We start from the raw sequence: 22,475 nt of genomic DNA, 5'->3' as shown, positions 1-22,475 counted from the left end.
CAGAAATGCTTAAACCATGTTATTGCAGATTAACTGAATGGAAGACAGGATTCCCTCGCAGGCCACAAATGAGGCCGCGGCGCTGTAAAGCCGAGGAGCAAGAGGGAAGTCGCAGGTCTATTGGTGGAAATACCGACCAGGTCTGACTGGCATTTTTTTCATACAAGAAGCCAATGTCCAAAATTGTTGGTCGCTGGTATTGAGAGACTCATTGAGCGTCATCCACGCCAGATAAAAGAACCGGTAAACGAATCGCTGGATCAGAGCAACACAGTCGTTACTACCCTGCTTATATGAAACAGATACCAGCTACTGAAGGTAATGAAAATCAGATTCAGGCAAAATAGTGATACTCTTGGATCTTGACAGTTCTCCAGTTGCTGAAAGGCTAAACTGTCTTTTTCTTTGAACTACTAATTTATCTTATGCAATGATACTCTTACATGCCAACTTGCAGGTAGATTTAACATCAAATTTTATGTTATTGAGACACATTTCTTTTAATATGCAAGGCATTTAAATATGCAGACTAGCAGTTTTCATAATGATGTAAAACGGACACTAAGATTTCCTTATGCTGCATCATAACCTATTATTAGGTCACAAATACTTCTTATCAAAAGCTTTAGTTTAAATTTAAGGGCAAGATTAATTTACAACAACAGGCTGAAAGATAGCAAAGTTTGATATAGATTGTCATACTTAGTAGTAAACCTGGGGGAGAGGAGCATGAGAGTATAACAAGATGACAAACATCAAAGAACTAATCACACACAGTATGTCGCTAGAGAAAGAGCAAAACACGCAAAATAGAGAAAGATGCTGCCAACAGAAAAAAAAGATAGAGAATCATTAAAATTAGAAGGTTTCAGAATATTTCAAAGGAGTAAAGAATCTTATTTATGTTATATGGGAAGATTGCAACAGTAAGAGATCTCAGTAAGAAAACAAGATAAACTTTCGCTATAAACAAACCAAGAAGTTGACACTGAAACCAGCAGAGAAAAAGAAAGAGGAAAAATCATTAGTAAAAGAAGTATGCTTGCACACATCACAAGCAAGAAGAATCTTTGTAGAAGACTTATTTGGGTGCTGGGTGGCATATCCCACAAAAGAGGCAAAGATAACAAACAGCAGAGTGGCAAAACAACTGAACTGCAATTCTATATTTAGACTTCTAGGAGAGTACATCTCCAGAGAGGCAAGGCAACGATCAAAAACAGACAGACAAGAGAAGCAAAACCAGCTGACAAATGATGTCCACTGGGAGTGCATCAAGGGTCAGCTATTGATGGCAGCAAGTTATAAAGAAAAGTCTCCATGGAAGGGCAGTTCTAGTGTCCTATTCCGTAACTACTGCCAAGTGGGTGCTTATCGTACAGGTGGTGATCTGACATTGATGCACATGTAGTTTGAAATATAAAAAGTGACAGTACATCTCCTAGAAATTTCTCTCCACCACTGTAGGTGGATGTGCATTAACCAGGCAGAAAGCATGCTTCACTATGTGGCTGTGGCACTTGATCCATAACTGCTCTGAGTGTCCTAATTTGAGAAAGTAATGACTGTCCACTAAACAGGAAAATGTCTCCATGACAGATATGGGATGCAATTGTATCTCATTAACACAAATGCAGTGTACATTTTACTGGTGTCATGCAATAATTTATCTGAGTAGTAACCGTACAAAAGTATGGAAATAAATCTGTAGGAAAAAAAGCTAGAAATGTGGATAGTCCAGACACAGAATCAAACAAAGAATACAAAATTTTGAAAGCTTGAAGTGAAACCAAACAGTCATATTGGAAAGAAACATTTGAGGAGGAAAAAACACTAAATGATGTCAAGAAATGTCAAAATCTTAGGCACACTAAGAACGAATATGGGTCATTGTGATGGAAACGCCTAACAGAAACCACCAGAGGGAGGTGTGTAGATTGGTCTGGTCTCAGGGTTTCAAGGGAGTTCAGTCCACCACAGAGAGGAAGGCAATTCAGGAAGAGCTGGGGCATGAGACTGTGGCTCTTCACTCCATGGAGATCTGAAGTAGAGGTCAATCAGAACATAGGCTGGGATATTGAACTTGAGATGTCAGGAAAATCACATATCCTCCAATTATGATACTTTTCTAAATGAAAAAATGTGATTAATATATGGAAACTACTTTTCTTGGTGTGTTATAAATATTTTCCTATAAAATTACCACTGGAAGATGTGTCATAGACTATTGAAATTGGAATTAAGTATAGAAAAGATAAGGAGCAGTTTAAGTAAGACTGAGGGTTTCAGGTGTGGTGGGAAACACACACACACACACACAAACACAAGATTATAGACACACAAACACATAAATATTCTCCCCACCTAGGGAGAGAGGGCAACAAAGATGATGGAGATATTTTAGACTAAAACAAACATAAAATAAAGAGAAAATGAAAATACTAAATCATCTAGGCAATTAGGCAAAAACCAGATTATTTTTGGCTCTTCTCAGATGAGAACATAATAAAAGCCGAGCTCTAAAGCCAGGGGAAATAAAGTACAACAATAAGGTAAGGTGAGGCCACTGAATTCCTTAGTGTGATGAATCTCATCCAGGGATGGGTGGTCATATTGGAGATCTAGATCACAAGAGGAAGACTGTCTGGGATACTTCTTAACTAAACAGTTCTATATATCTGCCTCCCTGACACATAAGGCATGGCTGGTCTTCCCGATTCCACTGGATTCATGGATCCGTTTTTCTCTACATCACTGGTCCTTCTAGTTCCATCAGCTGTCTGAATCCATCTACTCTTTCTGGCTGGTCCTCCCAGCTCCATCAGCTGCCAGTATCCATCTTCTTTGTGTGTGATGTCCAGGATTGCCCCTCTAGCTCCAACACCATCAGGTTCACGACCTTTATACAAAGAACAGTGCCTGTAAAGCTTTGGCCCACTATTTTTTACTTCCTCCCTTACTTTCTTCCTTCCGTGCTCCCTTCATTCTTTCCTCCCCTTCTTTCTTTTTTTTTTGTAATAGTTTCAGACATTTAATAAAATTTAGAAATTATTCCTATTGCCCTCTTTCATTCTTTTCCCTCTTGCTGAAACCACCATCCATTTCTGCTGTCATGTCTTCTCTAATATATAACTTGCTAAGTCAAGTTATAGTTTCTTCTCTAAGTGTTTGCAGGGTAGCATATACTGGGAAAAGAGCAATTTGTAAGGGCTGCACCATTGAAGCAAATTATCACCCATTCCTGAGAAACCATTAACAGCCAATTATCCCTCATGTAGGAGTAGGCCTAGGGGTCCTGTATCATCCACAATGTATGTTGACAAGGTGAGTCCTGAACAGGTCTTGTGTAGGTCACATTTGATATCTCATATCCAAAAATGTGTGTTGTTGCTGCTGGCCTTCTCCATAGTCTCAGCTCTTATGTATTTCCTGACAACCTTCTAAATTGTTTTCTGAATCTCAGAAGTATGAGATAGCCATCCCATTTAGGGCACAATTCTCTACCAGCACTTCTTATTGGCGTTTTTTTGTCAGTGATTAGCTTCTGTATCACAAACCATATCACAAACCACTTGCTGGTTTCTTTTTATACTATCAGTATATCGTGATCCAAATGAATCTCTTTCAACAGATTTGGCTATGGGTTTGTGACAATAGTGAGAAATGTAAGTAACACACTTACTTTCTTTTAACCAAGAAAAACCTATGTCAAGCTGTTATCAAACAAGTATCTCAGACAATGTTCACTGAGAAGTATCAAATTCAAGTTGTCAGTTGTGAGCCTGGAAGTGAGAAAATAAATCTACTATCATTATACCTCATTATTTATCCTTGTGCCCCTTAATCACCATATAATTTGGATCATATAAGCAAGTGCTGGTGACAAAATCATGTCAAATACAGACCTGAATTTTCCAAAACACATTCTTTAAATGTAGTGGTTGGAGAAATGGTGACTCAGGAAGGTTTTTTAAATTAATTCTTTCGCTATAACATCATGAATAGTTTACTGTTGGCATAGTTTTAAATATGTGTAAATGTGTGCGACTACTTATATCAAGAGAAGGAGATAAACACATCAGAATTTTGAGGGTAATCTTGGTTACATGTTGAGACTATAGAACAACAAATATAAAAAAAATTCTTACTACCGACAACAAAGCCACAGGTAATTAAATATTTTGGCATGTTTTCAGGCAAATTTCCTAATTAATCTAGTCTCAATAATATTGGGTAAGTACTCCTCCTACTGAGCAACATACTCCACTCTGTCTTTTATTCTACGAAATACTAAAATACACAATATGATATATTCTAAGATCACAGTGAAGGTCCTATCAACATAAAAGAGTAGAAATAAGATAATAAAGAAACATATTAGAAACTTAATTTCACATATTTTGGCAAAGCTGAAACATCAGCAGATAAAATGTCAACCACTGCAAAGTCCCAGAAATTATATTTCCAATATTGTATATTTTAACAGAATTATAGAACCTTAGCATATTTTCATTGATATAGAATTCAGGAGCTTGAAAATAACCAAGAAATCAATCTTTATAATTACAATGAAATTCTTTTGAATTTTTATGAAAATAAGACTTTAATAAGAGCTTCACATACCTGTATAATGTGAGAGTAAAAGGACAAATTTAGTTTGTAAAATGCAATCTAGCTTAATATGAACTTGAGACATAGAAAAGTGGTCTAAGAAAGAATCCTTCCATAATGATCTGTTTTTTGTGTACAATGAAGGATCCTAAGGAAAGTCACTTTCAATATGTTACAATCATAATACAAATCTTAGCATAAAAATAATTAAATAAAATAATTAAAATCATATTTACTGCATACAAGTGATTCTTTAATGAGCTGAATGTCCATTATCCTGAAGGATTTTTATTCTTATTATATAGATGTGATTATGCTGTTCCCCCATTGGCCAGAAAAGGTGTGGAATTTCCTGGAGCTGGAGTCATTGGTAGTTGGGAGCTGCCATGTGGGTGCTGAGAACTGAACCCAGGTCTTCTACAGGAGACACAACTGGTTTAATAACTGAGAAATTACTTTAGATCAATACAGAATGGCATTTTCTCCTATTATCTGATTCATATTCTCTCTCTTATAAGTGTTGATAATGAATATTTTTGAAGAAAAAATAAACTTCTTAATGTAAAACTAGAGTGTGACTAGTTATAAAACAGGAATGCACAAATGGAGAATGTTACCTGACTTTTAGTTTTAGTCAAGAGCTTCAAATCAGGTTTTCAGCCTTTCACACCAATGAGTAACCTGGTTTTTCCTCTGTAAAATAGAACAGCTGAGGTTCACATCTTATGCGTATAATCAGATAAATGTGTGAAGCCTAAGGTGAATGAGCAGTGCCATATCCTTTCTTTTTTTTTTTTGGTCATTTTGAAAAAAGAATTCATTAAATTATAACAATCTCATTTTACATACCAATACTAGTCCCTACATTCCCAGTCTCCCTTGGTCCCCACTGACCCCGCCTTCCCACCCCTATCCACTCCCAGGGAGGGTGAGGTGTCCTTAAGGGATCATCAACATCTGTTACTTCATTTGGGACAGGACTTAGGCCCTCCCCCATGTGTCTAGGCAATGTGCTCCCAAAACCCATTTGTGCACTAGGAATAAATTCTGGATAAACTGCTAGAGGTCCTATAGACTGTCCAGGACTCCCAAATGATACCCACATTCAGGAGGCCTTGTTGGGTCATATGTTGGTTCCTCAGCTGTCAGACTGGGGTTCATTAACTTCCACTTGCACAGGTCAGCTGTGTCTGTGAGTTCCCGTGCATGGTCTTGCCCTTTCTACAACTGGATTTCAGGAGTCTGCTCAGTGCTTAGCTGTGATTCTCTGTTTCTGAACCCATCAGCTTCTGGATGAAGGCTCTACAATGGCATTTAAGATAGTGACCAATCTCATTATAGGGGAAGGACATTTAAGGCAACCTCTCTTTTTTGCTTAGATTCTTAGTTGGGGTCATCCTTGTGGATCTCTGAATATTTCCTTAGTGTAAGTTTTCTCTTTAAACCTATAATGGCTCCCATTATTTAGGTGTCTCTCTTCTTGCTCTCCTACTCTATTCTTCCCCCAACACAATCTTCCTGATACCTCATGTTCTCCTCCTCCCCTTCTTCCCTCCTCTTTCTCCTTCTTCCCTCACAACTTCCCCATGCTACCAATTTGCTCAGGGGAGTGAGATTTTCACTGCATACTTGTTAAAATGCTTACAACTAGAGTAAGTATTAATACTTTAGTAACACTATTTGTAAAAGTGAATAATTAAATCTCACTTGAACTAATGTAAAGTTGAGAGTGCATCAGGCTGTAGAGAAGAATGAGCATGGATAGATCTCATCTAGACACATCTTGAAGTTCTTCATATGTTCCACATCCATTGCTCAATCTAGAGGACTTCAGCTTTCTGCTCATGATTTCCCACAAGGAACTCCAATGTTGTTCTCATTAATTGAGATCTGTGAAAAAAATTATTCCAGAATACAAAAATAAATGAAGACATGGGCCTTGGGGAATATTAAAGACTGATGATAGTAAATTTTATGATGTATTATCTACTGTTATAACATCTAATCACCCAGAGGTTATTCCCAATTTACAGATGAAAACACAGCTGGAAAGAGGATAACTTAACTTGCTTAACTTGTAGTCTCTAAATACTGAGGGTGAGCATCGTCACTCAGAAATTATGAAGGAATCTTTCTTTACTTGTGCCTATTAATGAATTAACCAACTGATTTATGCCCATCAATTAATATTGGCTAAAACCTACAAATGTGACTTAGAATTTGAGCACACTCAATCTATGTTAACTCGCAATAGCAAACCTAATTTTGCTTTCTTCCCTTGTGCTGCAAATGCAATCAGTAATTCCAACTCACGGATGCATAAAAATTCAAACAAGCAACAGGTATTGTTGGAGCAAAATATTATTGCATAATTACCTTCTCATTTGAAGAAATCATTCATACATTAAGTACTGTTATTTACTTAGTGGTGTGTTAATTCCTTAGTACAAACTGTATGATCTCCAATTGTGCAAATTGTGTTAGAAGAAGAATTACACTAAAAAGTGTGCACTATGAATACTTGAATTGTGACAACTTTTACAATAAAAACAATTAAAATTTAAATTAAAGTAATATGAAATGAAAGCACAGATTTATATGCACAATATGAACTTGCCAAATATATCTATTTGTAGTTCAGATGAATGGGAAGATGACTGGACTAATATGTGACAACATTCGATTTAGAAAGCTCTTCCCAATATGTGAATATAAAATACAAAAAGAATTAACTGCTTATTAACTCATTAAAATTTTCATAGGTCATAGGAATAATTTAAAAGAAAAGAACAGTCACATATATCCCACATGAGGTTAATATTAATAATTCTAAAAAATATAACTGATGATTTGCTGAAAGATTTCATGTAGGGAAATATTGCATTATCAGATATTTGAACAGAAAACAAAATTGGTCCAGATGATTGTATATCTGGGTGATGGAAATAAATTTTGCTTTCTTTTAGGGATAGATATGGTAAATGGATTTAAGAATAAATAGTTTACCAAGCAGCTGGTCATCGTGAAGAGGTAATCAGAGGCAACCAGTCATGTTCAAATCCTTTCTGACAATGAGTTTCTATAATTCAATGGAAGGAAACTTTATCAAACTGGAAATCCAATCTTGTTCTTAGATGTACTATTATACCTTCTTGACATAAAGTTCGTGATCCTTTTGTCTTATTCCTTTTTGTACATTGTATATAATGGGTAAATGATTTCTATTATGAGAAAATTTAAAAATTTGTGTTTTGTACGTTTCTTTCTCAAGTAATACACTTCCCTTTTTCATGTTAAAGCTTCCATATAATCATTTTTTATGAGACAGGGTTTCTCTGTATTGTTTTCGAGGCTGTCTGGTCCAGCCCAGCCTCGAACTCACAGAGATCCGCCTGCCTCTGCCTCCCGAGTGCTGGGATTAAAGGCGTGCGCCACCACCGCCCGGCTCCATATAATCAGTTTTAACTAAAAAAATCATTAGTCAAAGGGTTTTTAGCTACAGGTCACATTAGAAATGTAGGAGGCTAAAACAAGAAATGGAAATGTATATTCACAACTTAGAATTGCAATTCATATAGGATACACCTTTGATGAATCTTCTCTCCTGACTCAACCAAGCCTCTCTTCACTCAAACGTATACCCTCAATGTACAGTTATGAACTGCAAATACTGTCATATAACAAAACACATGTAAGACTATGTTTCTTTTGTATTGTGGAGATTGAACTAAGGGTTTTTTCCAGGATGTTCTAATAATCACATTTCCTAACTAGTGCATTATTCCAGAAAGTTCTTACTCACATGGCAGAAACAGTCACCTCACCTTGTAAGTAAAATGAATTTTTTTGTGTTCTCACATCTAGACTCAGGATGTATCCTCAAGAGTTATTGCCTTTATGTGTCATAATCTTCTGCTTTATCCATGCTTTCTCCCAACTGCTAAAACTAAAAAAGTAAGTTCATCTGGGCTATGTGAATGAGCACAGTGTGTGATACATACAAACAAGTAAACATACATAACAGATATAACATGAAAATGTTAACATACATACAGATATATACACCAACCTACATTCACTCACATATACACACAACACACACACACATACACACACACACACACACACTCCCACTGAGGTGGGTGTGTGCTTTGGTTTACTCATCGCAAATCCCTGATGGTCACCCTGCTGTTTTCAAAGATGACATGACTGCAGTCCTGCAATTGGAGAACAGGAAATGTGGTTAAGGCATGGAAAACTGTGGGAAAAAGCTTAAACTTTTTATATTACACCAAAAGAGAGCCTCATATGTCCCAGGTTAGAACACATACCCTTAGGATAACCAGGAGGATCCTGAAATTATCCTCCTGCTTCTATATCCCAGGTGCTAAATTTTAACCAAACACCAGCATGGCTGATTTCAGCAGTGCTGAGAAATAAGTCCAGGTCCTAGCACTCAAAATAGAAACACTCCCTCAAATGAGCCACATCCCAAGTGGTAAGTCTCTGATTCAAGATGTTCCAAGAAGGTAGATATTTCTCAGCCTAGAGGTGAAATCCTGATGTTATTAGAAGCAATGTCAAAAGATCTGTCACAAAAAGACAAACATGGTATGTGCTCACTCACATATGGATTTTATACATGGATCAGGGGAGTGACAGCCTACAATCCCACTGCCAGAGAGTCTGGGAAACAGAACCTTCAACCAATGACTGATGGAAGCAGAGTCAAACTCCCACAGCTAAACACTAAGCTGATCTCAAGGAACCCAGTGACAGAGAGGGAGGACTGAGGATCTTAGGATTCAAACCTGGGCTTGACACATGAGACCACACATTGGGCGCTAGAGTATGCTGCTGTGCTTAACAACACCCACTGTTCTTGCAGGGAAGTAGGCAGTGCACAATTGCTTGACTCCAGATCTAGGGCATCTGAAGAACTCTTGTAATATACAGGTATTAAACTCACATGTGCAAATCCACAAAGACACAGAAATAAAATAAAACAGGGTTTAATTTTAAAAGACTACATAAGGAAATTGCATAAATAAATGCAATGAAATATAAATGTATATACATGTTTGTAAAATGACAGTTGAAATGTCATTAGGTCTGAATTTCCTGTTAGGATCAGGAGTATTACGCAAACTCTTAACAAATGCTAATACACATTTATGATACTTATAAATACAGACACCGAGTTCTACCTCTTGGTATTAGCACACTGATCCTAGGATCTCAGTCTTCCTTGAATCTATTTGACTGTATCCCTGCCTCTCAACACAAATTTTATGGGACACGGTTCTTTTCTTCACACAATGGTATTAATTTTATCTGAAGTAAACTGAATAGAAAAGTCCAGGCTGATTGAAGTAAATTGAACTGATACTGATCTTAAGCCCTGAGGTCTGATCATGCCAAGTGTATTATCACAGACACAACATTGGAGAAGAAATCATCTCCCTAGGAAGCTGAAATCCCTGATTTTGAATCAATACTCTGGGATGAATATCCTTAATTTACCTATTTACTTGGCCCTTTCTTTGGCATTCACATTACCAACTTATGTTTAGTAGCAGACAATGATGAAGAAAAAATTAACATGTAATAAGTCTTGAATAAGCTAATGGAGTCCATGCTTTGTCAGTTACTTCTGTTCACCATGTTCCTAGGAATGTATCCAGGACAACAGACTAAGCACACTCTCTGTCCCTGAGTCCACCCTAGTCCTTCTTCCCTTCTCCACTCAACAGGCTGGAAAGTGTATAGTATTATTATCTCCAGACATCAGGAAAAGCAATGACAATGTTTCAAATATAAGACACATATATCCACTGCTCACTCCTTCCTAGATAAATGGTTATAATGGATGTCTAGGAAGGTGTGCGATGATGTCAAACATCCATGAAGGTGAGAAAAGGATGATAAAGCTATTCAGGTCTAGGTACTGGCTGGGAACATCGGCTCAATTTCTTGTTCACTGATACGTACACAGAATATAGCTGAGTCCTGATTATGTGGATGGAAGCCCCTCTGGGTGCAGATTGATATTTCGTTCAGTCCAAAAGGTGTCAGTGTGAAAATTCCAGTTCTGAAATGAGAAAAGTCAATGTCACAGTCCACCAGATATCCCACATGTCTCCTTCCTCTCTCTACTCTACACGTTTGTCTCCTATTTCTCCTCTTTTACTTCTTTTCTTCCTCTCTTTTTCCTCTCCTATGACTGCTCTCCCTTCTCTTTCACTTCTGTATCCTTTCCCCTCTTCTCCTCCTGTCTCTCCTCTTCTCTGCACAATTCTTCCTCCCTCACAATTGATGTGGAAGTCCTCCTTCTATTCTGAGTGATCACTGTCATTGGTTGTGTTAGAACTTGTCTTCTTTGCCATAGTCCCAATCACCCTCCCACCTGCTCTCTTATTTCTTCTCCTCCTCGTCCTCTCTTTGGCCTCCTCGTCATCCCTCTCCTTCTTCTTACCCCTTTATGTATATGTCTCTCATTGTCTTTCTCTCTCTTGATCTCTTTCATATAGAATGACTTAATGAAACAAAGGAACTCAATAATAGAATAGAGAAGGAAGAAGAATCAAGCAAAATGTTATGTCTGTTCAGGCCAAACATTGTGAAGATCAAGTGGGTGTTGCGCTAAAACGTGAGATCACTAGTCTCCATAAGACACTTTCTAGGTTACAAATTTTATTCCAAGGAAAGCAGGATGATATATTGCTTTCCTAACACTAGTTCTGCTGAGGAATTCATACTAACAAGAAAGACATTGGGATTGATACAGGATGACAACCTTATGAAGTGTCTGTTATGGTCTTTTTCAACCTTTGGTGTTTGAGGACAACAACTGTTGTTAATTAGAATGTGCTCTTTAAAGGAATGCTTCTATAGCAATCAGTTGAGACCCTCTGGATATTACTTAGTATTTAAAATGTTCTCAGCCATACAGGATTTTGCACTTGTACCTTCCAGGCTTGATTCAGATATACTCACTGTTTATATTTGGGGGAGCAGACCACTGCAATTGATTCTGGCAGCATCATCTGGTAGGAAAAAATGTGTGTGTACATCCACACTCGACAAGAAGGCTGTCTGGGTTGGATGCGTCTAATGAGACAAAAGAATTCAAGAATTCCCAGTGAGACCCAAGTCTGAACAAAAGGAAAAGGTCCCTAGGATTTTCAACAATTGGATCCCACCATGATTCCCCACATCAAGCCAGGAAAACAGTTTAGAAGTCTAGGTAAAGAAGGAAGATTTATTGATCTCTTTTGTCTTCCGAATCCATAAACATCTGAAGAAGCTAAAACTTATCTGGTTCTTCACCAAGGATAAGATCCTTTATTCATCCATGCATAGTTATACCTGATGTCTGAATAATAACCATTCCAAGTTTTGTATTTCAGCCTCTAACCTGCCTCTGCTTCCCACCTGCCAATAGCAGACCATGACTCTGTCTGTACCAAGAATTCCCAGGACTACTTCAAACATCAGTTCAAACTTCTCTCTGGGTCTTGCCTTCAACCCTGCCTGTGAGATCTGTGTGGTTCTCCCTATGTAAAGAGGAGCCCCATCTGCTCTTATTTTGTGGTACAGTACATGCATATGTCACATTATTTTGGGCCTAGTTCCTTTACGTCCCTCATTCACTGGCTCACCAGGTTTAAAAACACCTCAGACAACTAATGCCAGAGTGGGGATGAACCTTACAAGTGTTAAGTCAAGGCAGCCAAAAGTAAAAGACAATGATCTTGTGTTTTCTGGGAACAAGCCGTACTGAAATATTGGTAGCATGGGGGGGGGGGAGGGATACTTAGGAGATGAACTATAATGAAATCAAGGAAAAGATGATTGCAACATAAATATGTATAAGTACAAGCAAGCCATATTTAAAATATCAAGCATTTGTAAAAGGAATGACAGTCAAAATATGGCAAAATCAAGGAAACAAACCCAACTAGACAAAAGCTTTATCAATCCATTTCCCAGGTCCTGTGCATTTGAGGACTATGTTGACCCAGTTTTATAAGGAGTGGTCTCATCACTCTCCCTTACCTAGGCCTTACATGTATGGCTCAGCATGACAGTCCTATGATATTCTGTAATAGCCATGAACATATCCCACATGTTTACCAGGCCCCATTCTTTCTTTTAATTCCATGTTGGTGCCAAAGTCATCCGCCAGTAGTTTCATCTCCTGAAAGATAGGCTTCCAGGACTCTTCCTGTACATACAGGTTTCTATGATTTCTATAAACCTTGCAGTCTCTGTCTACCATGGCACCAAACTCATAGGCCAACCTCCTCACTGAGGTCCAGCTTCAACATGAGAACTTAAATCTGTTTCCTGATGGAGTCTGTCCCTGGGTCACATGCTGAATTCTTTCTCTCACTGTCCCTGCCGTGTGGCTTCTGTGCACACCATAACCAATTCTCCTACAGCCTTTGTCTCTTGCATCCCCCAATGTGTTCCTGCTCTCTCCATTAGATCTTCTCCTTTGCTGCCAGGAAATCAAGTCCCTTGCTGTCAGCACTCCCCGTTATAAGATATTCTGTGCTCTTGCAAACAAAAGCCTCCCAGGTCTATCTCCTGACTTCACCTGGCTTCCCAAAAACTCCTTTCAACTGCCACTGATCACCCCACAGAAATGATATCTCACAAGTGCCTTAAATACCACAAGGTAGCACTGAACCCCATTTCCAAAATCACTCTTCCTCTATATACCCTATCCAAGCTTATGAGAGGATCACCGCCATTCCCATAAAGCCAACTGCAAGGTCACCCTGTTGCAGACTTCTCAACCTCAATGCCTCAGTCCTGAATCTCTGAAATCCCACATTCCTGATTACATGGAAGTTAGCATCTTCCAAAAATTAAATGACCTGTGCTCTGCAACCAGCCATGTAACTCTTTCATTTTATCTTCTGTTGTCTGGCTTTAGTCACATCATTGTTCTGCCCAAATTAGCCCAGGGAGCTCTCTGTTTATTCAAAACAACTTCTGTCCTTCCTGCCCATAAGCAACAATGGACAGCATGGCTCTGAAGGGTCATGTTAAGACTAACCTGACATCCCAAGCAAGACTACTTACTGATACAGGATAACAATGTTATTGAACTCTTTTGTTTCCTCTTTATAAGTCACCTTAAGTGAAACCCTTTTCCTCTGAATCCCACAGTGCCCCGTATTTACATTCTGAAGAGCAGTTTGCACTCTGCTTCATGTGAATTGGTGCTGATTTTGTGTTTCACCTCCTATTTGTGTCCATGCACAAAGTGCCAGATTTCCTTACTGCTGTTGTATATTATTTTAGGAAAATAAATATATTTTTATGAAAGCGATTCATGAAGACACAGGAGCCTGCCCACACATCAGCACTGCCATGCAAGCTGTGATCTCTCAAAACTCAAAAATAACTGAGTGTTGCTTACACCATTCTCACTCCAATAAGAGCTGCCTGTTCTGTGAGTTTGAGGCCTTCAACAGGAGAGAATCATTCAGAAGGACTCTCTAGGGAAGAAATATGTTTCCTTGGAGATCACCATAAGTCTGCACAGATTGTCCAAATACTTGAAAACATTGCATGAAGCAGACTTTTGGGTATTGACATAACAAGTTCTCCTTCACAAAGACAAAATAAAATCATGAGAATGAACTTTGTTGACATATTTGAAGTAATTCCATACAGCTTTTAGGTACATGATGTCTACAGCACTTTCTCATACATGCTAGCCAAGCTAGTATTTCCCACATACTCACAAGGGATTGGGACATTGAAGAACTACACTGAGTAAGAAGTTAACTAGTAAAGCTGAAATGCACCAGGAAATGTGCCTTTGACTCAACACTGGAACACAAATGACTGCATGTGCTCAGAGACAGTTGATCTGGAATGGGTTGACTCTGTGTAGAGACAGATCTGGGAAGTGCACTCAGAAGAGCAGCTCACCACCAGTCAGGTAAATTTGCTTACATGAATCCAACCTAGGGTGAGAAGGCCCAGTTCTTCTTGCACAAATAAGATGTCTTCCTCATTCTGGGCATAACAGTAATCGGGACCTCCTTTCTGCACAGGAATAATGACATGGGAGACATGGTATTCGTCCTTTACCTGCCAAAAGAAAATAGATTGTTACCACTCCCTGACATTTTCAATCCCACTCTGTCATAACATAAGTGAAGCCCTCACCCCAGTGAATGACTCTCATCCTTCTCCCTCACCTCAGTGTTTCCCCACCTTGACTGCTCCAGTGCTTTGCTAGGGAACCGTATAAAAGCAAGGATGATGACATTAGCACAAGATATCTCTCTTAGCATATCCTTGGCCTAGGGTTTTCCCTGCAGCACCCGTTGGGTCTACTTGGAGGACTTGAGGTACTTAATTTATATTCCAAATATCAGCACAGCCTGGGTGCTCATATCAGGCCACATAAATTATTGACTACTTCTCCTTTTAGACTGAGATAAAGTACTGTCTCCTTGTCTCATTTCTACATTTCTGTCAGCCATGCTGGATGCTTTTACTTCACTGTCTCACTGTGAATGTGATCCTGATTTGAACTTGTAAGAAGCCTCCAGTCTCAGTTTGCCAAAGACTGGGATTACAGGCATTAGCCATGACTAGAATGAAAATTTCTAACATGACATTGAAGAGGGACTCTGAAAAGCAACCTAATGCAGTCATGATATTCACGGTAGCTCAGGCCTTTTCACACAAAGTTCCTTCTGTGGACTGATATATATGTAGAGAAAACCCCTGGATATATTTTCTGAGAGACACAGGCAGACAAAGGGTAGAAACAGCCTCAACTCAAAGAAATTTTCAGATCTTTACCAGGGTACCACATAGGATGCCACATGTCTCTATGCCTTTCTTGGTGTTTTTCCGTGCAGAACGTAGGAACTGTTCACAAAGGTCCTTTGGAAGGACCACAAGGTGTAGGCCTTTGGAGTTCTGACCTAAATTGGAAAAGAGTGAGAAATCTGAGGTTACAGGGTCTGGTGTGCCTGAGTAGATCTCAGCCTGGTAGCCTGGTAAAAAACACAAAGTCAATGGGAAACTCTCCAAGAATCTCCTACCCATAATGGATTCACAAAGCAGGTAGGGCATTTCTTTTTGAAGGTTTGACCATTAATATTGGTAGCAATAAGCATGGACTTCACTGTCAGCTTGACTGGATGGAACTCTAGATTTCTGTGTGTGTAACTGTGAATTGACTGTAAAGATATTTCCATGTGGATTCACAAACTCAGTGTGCAAAGTCTACTCTCAACACAGGTGTGTAACATGAAGCACTTTGGGAGCTCAAAAGGACAGACAGACAGAGAAAACATAAACTTCTGATGTGTCGCTCCTGGAACAAACATGTCTTCTTTGTCTATGGTTCAGATCTCGAGGTCTGCTGGCCTCTGAACTCTTAAGTCTAGAGGTACATTTCTATGGTTCATCATGGGTCTGGAGACTGATTCTCACAAGAGAGGCTCTCATGGCCAGTGACTTTCAGACAAAGACTGAACCTACCCACTATTACACCTGAGGTTCATCCTTGAAGAAAGCCTGTTGTGGGCCTACTAATCTATGTTGACCATGTCACTGAAATGCTGTGAGGCCATAGAAACCCCATCAAACATAGGCAGAATGCAGTTTCTATGTCATCCCGGGAAGAGATGACATGACTCAGGCATTCACCAATAAAATAAGAGCATGCAAATATATATAAATTAGTAGTTATTGGTTAATATTTAAGATGGAGCAAGCCAATAAGAAGTCCTAGTCATCAGTCAACAGAAATATAAGCAATATAAATATTAGTGTGTTCATTTGTGGAAAGGTGCTATGGGACCAGTCTGGGGGGAAAACCATCCATAACAATTGAATTTTGAGAAGTTGTAGTTACATGGAATCATATACAGATTCTTTCTCAATGCCATACCACCATAGACATTCCACAATAAGGCATTTTCTATGGATGGAGGAGACCCGTCAGACTCTAGGAAGGCATGAGTATCTTTAGGTGATTGGTCTGTGAACCTGCAATGATGGTTATACCATTTTGGTTGTGATTTCAGGCACTTCAAAGAGGAAAGAGTGGAGCTTGAAGCATGTGTTTCCTCTGTGAACTTTTTCTGGTGGGTCAGAGAATCCAGTAGTAAGAACAGGGAAATGCTTCAGCACATTGGTGTATTTTTCTCAATAATTGTTCCACATTATAAACCCAATTATCATTTATGTTGTGTCTAGTGATTTAATTACAAGCCTTGATTTCAGCCATCCATTTGCACTTACAACCTAGAATTGTTGCACCTCTTGACACCAACTATGAGTGAAGATGTTGCACCAATCCCGGCTAAGTTCCAGGGATAGGTTTCTCCACTTACCAGGGACCACTCACTCTTTCGTGATTAATTCTACTGTCCCACAGAAACATAACAGCATACTCCTGATCGTGTGCTATAATACGCAGACGTGTAGACTGCTCAGTGCACAGGCTCAAGCCTGGCTAAGACCGATGCTCTCACCTGCATCTGGAAATGTGTGCATTGATGAATGCACAGGCACACATCTGGGAAAGGCTGATTCTCACCTGTGCCCAATTTAGAAGAGCTTTGCAATTTGGCTTCAGGTCTCCTTCAAGAAGAGATTTAGAGTCATGCCGGACAAGACATGTATCAACCAATACTTTAGAAACATGTGAAAAGACAGCCCACAGAATGCACACTAGGAATTTCAGAAATTCTTTGATAAGATGCCAGGATCTCAAGTCAGGCATATTCAGAATATAAAGCCAGATGATACAAATGAAAATCAAAAGTAAGTATAAATTAATGAGCTAAGATATTTGAGAAAAATTTTGTGGATTGCACTTTTGAATTCCTTCATGCATGAACCATGAGTGTGTCTGGGCATGTCCATGATCTCTGTGCATTTTTCAGAATGTGCATGTTCATTTGTGAGCATGGATACACAGTTGCTTCAGCACATCTGGATACGTGAAGAGACTGCCAGGAGTGCTGGGCTTTCCTGGCCCTACTATTCCAAATGATCCTGTGTGATCCACATCTACACAGTTACCAGTGTTATGAGAAACGAGGACTTCTCCTGCCTCCATGTCTCATGTCACCCAAAGAGAACTTGAATAGAGAGGTAGCCAACCATACCCACTTGTCAGGTGCTCTCTGTTGATTCCATGCCAGCTTCTAACACTGTCACTGCTAGCATTTCAGTCACAGTGTCATTATCTCCCTGACCTACTTGAGGATTTCCTACGAAGATCTCACTAATGTTGAAAACAATCTCCTACAACGAAAATTCTCTTGCCTTCGCATCTCTCCATTAAGTCATAAGATTAACTGAGAGTCCAACATTTAGAAAGTGACAATGCACAGCACATTCCTTACAATGGGAGATGATTCCGCAGTTTCTTAATGTGCTTCCTCTTGTCCCGCACTACCGTCTCGCCAGCAAGAACGACGCAGAACACTCGGATCCTTCTGCAGTAAAGCTTTAATGCATCTTGAGAGATAGATGATCAGCTTCTTAGAGGGAGACCCCAAGCTAAGAAACCCAGCCCCTTATATAAGCCTAGGAGCTCCGAGTGAGACGTGTAGAGCCGGGATTGGTGGTTTGCACATCACCCCAGATGACGCCACGGGAGAGGCACAGTTTAAACGGTTAACTCCAACTGACAGCGACAGTTAACTCCAACTGACAGCGACAGTTAACTCCAACTGACAGCGACAGTTAACTCCAACTGACAGCGACAGTTAACTCCAACTGACAGCGACAGTTAACTCCAACTGACAGTGGATGTCAGCGCCATCTTCTAACGGCAATAGCGATAGCGAGGGCGGCTCCTCACATCTCCCCTATTCATTTATTTTTGAAGCAATAGGACACCCACAACTTTGGAGTGGAGATAGAGGTCAAATCCCCATGTGCAAATTCGGAACATGTACAAAGCTCCTCTCCAGGGTCTTATCCCCAGAGGAAGTCCTGACCAGTCCGATGTCTTTTTTCTGGGGGAAGGAGATCATGACATAGAACCTTCATGCAAGATGACTTATCTCCCAGGAGAAAGTCGTTATACCGCAGACCTCTCCTGTGCAGTGCTTAGCCTTGCAACTCCTTGGGCTGCTGAAGCCTACCCACTCTATCCCGTGCAATGAGACTAGCCTCGTGGGGTGCAAGAGCTGGGAGGCCAGCGACCTATTGCTTTAACATGGTTAACCAAATGTCAGGGGATGCTCCGTGTTCTAAGGCAGCAAGTGCTTGTGCCACCACCACTTTCTCCTTTTGTTTGGGCTCTGAGCGTACACACCATCCAAAGCATCAACACTATTCCACAGCAGAGAACTAGGCTAAATGATCCTACCCCCACCCATTCCTTAAAATAAGAAAATGCAGATGAAATCCAGGAGGAGAGGTCTTCCATCAGAGAAAGATCCAGATGCGTCGAATTCACTTGCAGGATCGCCATTCTCAACTCACGGAGTGTCTGCTCAAACTCAAAAGTCCAATTCTGTAATAAATGTTGAGACAGAGCTTTTGACAGGTTAGCTGCTCTTGTAAAATTCTCATATTGTACTGAAGTGACACAAAGGCCAGGCAACTTTTGTTCACATCCCAATTTGGCCATCTGCCACAATATATCCAATTGTTCCTGAACCAAATTAATCTGTTGGTTTACCAACATCAGGCCTCCTTGTATCTGAGAATTGGCAGTGGCCTGTTTATCTAGGACCATGGTCACAGTGGCCTATAGTTCATTAATGGTTTGAGTTGTCTGCACAGTGGCAGAAAGTGCAAGGGCCGAGGCGGTAACCGAAGCAGTAACCGCGGCGGTGGCTATCAGGCCCACAATAATAGCAGAGATCCCAAAAATCTCGCTTTTCCCTAAACAAACTCAAATTACTTGGCGCCTCAACAGGAGCTGGAATAAATCGAGGCATGCGCATTACCAAAGCAAAAGGGTGCTTAATAGCATCCCAGCATAATGCATAAAAACAATTCTAAGCAGAACAATTTATTTCTTTCTGATTCTTACCTAAGGTATCATTACTCACAACCCAAATAAAGGGCAGCTGAATAATTAGTTCTCTTAAAAGGGGTATACTTAACATTGGAGGAGGACCAATCAGATGATCCAGAGCTCTGTCCCTCACTCAGACTGTTGCCTAATGCCCCTTTCCAATCAAAAGTAATCTGTCCCTTCTCACTATCATAGGAGAAAGATCAGTACAGCTTCCATTAATTCAAAAGGATTAGCATTAGATCTTTCTGGATCCATATGAATAAAATTATCCTTTAATGAAGAAATCACAGTAAAGCACAAGCTTCCTACTAATGACAAGGTTCTCTCATCCTGAAAACTCTGTATCTGAGGATCTAAAGGCAAAAAGGCAAGCCCCAACTCTCTATTATTTGTGAAAAATCTAGGGAACACCTGGGCATTCTGCATCACTGGCATCGGTAGGGGGAAGGTAGACATGATGGCCCACCGTAACTCTCCCATCATACTAGGAACCATCATCCCGAGTAGGAGAGTCTTCATCACCCACTTGGCCTCCATCCTTCTTATTCTGGAGTTGTGAAGGAGCTCTTCGAGTGAGTCTTTCAGGGATCCACAGGGGGTTTTCTTCCTCCTGTGGAAAAACACACACAGCTCCCCTGGATCTTATAAGAATAGGATCCGGGCCTTTCCAGAGATCAGTCAAGACATCTTTCCATTTTACCATTTCTTTTGGCCTATCAGGCTCTAAACTGTGGCGATCAGCCGCAGTGTGGCCTTGGGCATCACAGTTCAAGAAATTAAGGGTAAAAAGTGCCATGGATACAGCAACTCTTGGTACCGAGGGTAGAACATCCTCAATACTCCCCTTTTGTTTAATCAGATATGATTTGAGTGTACGATGGGCACGTTCCACAATGCCCTGTCCTTGAGGGTTATAAGGTAGGCCAGTTAGATGGGTAACATCCATTTGCCGACAAAACTGTCGGAATTTTTGAGAGGTATATGCTGGTCCATTGTCTGTTTTTAAAATTCTGGGTTTTCCCTAAGCACTCCAGGCCTCAAGGCAATGTTGAATCACATATGAGGCCTTTTCCCCTGTTAGGGGTGTGGCAAACATTACGCCAGAACAGGTGTCAACAGAAACATGAACATATTGAAGCCTTCCAAAAGAGGGAATATGAGTAACATCCATCTGCCACATCTGCAATGGTCTAATGCCACGTGGGTTTATTCCCATGTGGGGAGTAGGTAAGAATTCGCAGCAATTCTGGCATTGAGTAACAATTTCCCTAGCCTCTTTCCTGGATAGAGCAAAACGACGGCGCAAGGTCTCAGCCGTCACATGAAAGCGCTTATGGAATTCTTTTGCTGCTTGTGCATGGGTAGACAAGGCAGCGGCCACCAGCTTTGTAGCCTTGTCCGCTAAGTCATTCCCTAAGGACATGGGACCTGGGAGTCCAGAATGTGCTCGGACATGGGTAATGAAAACAGGAAATCTCCTATTTAACAAGGCAGCTTGTATCTTCTGAAAGATGTTAGCAACTCTGCTGGAGGATCTTATTATTCCAGCTATCTCAAGGAGATTAACTGCATTAACCACATAAGAGGAATCTGATACAATATTGAGGGGTCCTGGAAAAGCCTCAAGAACCTCCAGTACTATCAGACATTCTACAACTTGAGGTGAAGTTTCATTATATTGTTTAGATATAACCCTATCCTTGACCACATAAGCTCCCATACCAGTTTTTGATCCATCAGTGTACACCACAGTCCCATCTGGGAGTGGGTCTTTAGCTGTCACTTGTGGAAACACTATAGCCTGGTTTAGGGCAAACTGTAAAATTGGATGCTTTGGAAAATGATTATCAATTTGTCCTGAAAAGGAAGTAACTAAAACTGCCCAATCACTAGATGTGGCTGCCAAGGTCTGAACTTGTGCAGCAGTATAAGGCACAATCAAGGAATCAGGATCCCTGCCAAAATGTGTAACAGCTGCTTTTATTCCGCGAAGCGCGAGCTGTGCAACAGCATCAGGGTACCAGTCAATAATCTTAGCAGGGGAAGCATTTGGATGAATCCAAAGTAATGGTCCATGTTGCCACAGGACTGCAGTTGGCAATTGAGCTGTCTTAAAAACACACAGATTAAAAGGTAGTGACTCCTCAATACGTTGTAATTGTGCTTCCTGTAAGGCCTCTTCCACCATCTGTAAGGCTCGGTGGGCGGCAGGGGTAAATTTTCTGGGTGAGGAGATATGAGGCTCACCCTCCAGGAGATCGAAGAGGGGTTTTAGATCAGCAGATGGAATTTTTAAAAAGGGCCTCAACCAATTTATATCTCCCAGAAGTTTCTGAAAATCATTTAATGTTTGTAAGTGGTCTTTGCGAATTTCTATTTTCTGAGGAACTATATTTTTGGGAGTAATCATTGAGCCCAAAAAGAGGCCTGTATCTGCAATTTGAACCTTTTCTGAGGCAATCTCTAATCCCCACTGTTTTAATTCAGCCACCAGCATGGGGAAAGCCTTTTGTAAAACATCTAACTCTTTGTGACAAATAAGAATATCGTCCATATAATGGATAACGATTAAAGATGTAAATTGCTTCCTAATTGGCTCCAAAGCCTCCTGCACATACAGCTGACATATTGTTGGGCTATTGGCCATGCCTTGCGGCAGTACCTTCCACTGAAATCTCTTGTCTGGTTCCATATGATTAAGAGAAGGGATAGTGAAGGCAAACCTTGGTCTATCCCGTGGGTAAAGTGGAATAGAGAAGAAACAATCCTTAATATCTATAATAATAAGCTTCCAATCTTGAGGAAGTGCAGAAAGCAAAGGAAGGCCTCT

At 40.1% G+C, this 22,475-nt stretch overlaps 1 pseudogene; it reads right to left on the bottom strand.

Annotated features, from left to right (window-relative positions):
• Nucleotides 1-1,479: 1,479 nt before the first annotated feature.
• On the bottom strand, nucleotides 1,480-15,644 carry LOC121138733 (annotated as a pseudogene).
• Nucleotides 15,645-22,475: the final 6,831 nt, after the last annotated feature.

The sequence above is a fragment of the Mesocricetus auratus genome, unplaced genomic scaffold, assembly GCF_017639785.1.
Source record: "Mesocricetus auratus isolate SY011 unplaced genomic scaffold, BCM_Maur_2.0 contig_3611_pilon_subseq_6012230:6036744_obj, whole genome shotgun sequence".
NCBI classification, from domain to species: Eukaryota; Metazoa; Chordata; class Mammalia; order Rodentia; family Cricetidae; genus Mesocricetus; species Mesocricetus auratus.
This window is presented reverse-complemented; position numbering and strand designations above follow the sequence as displayed.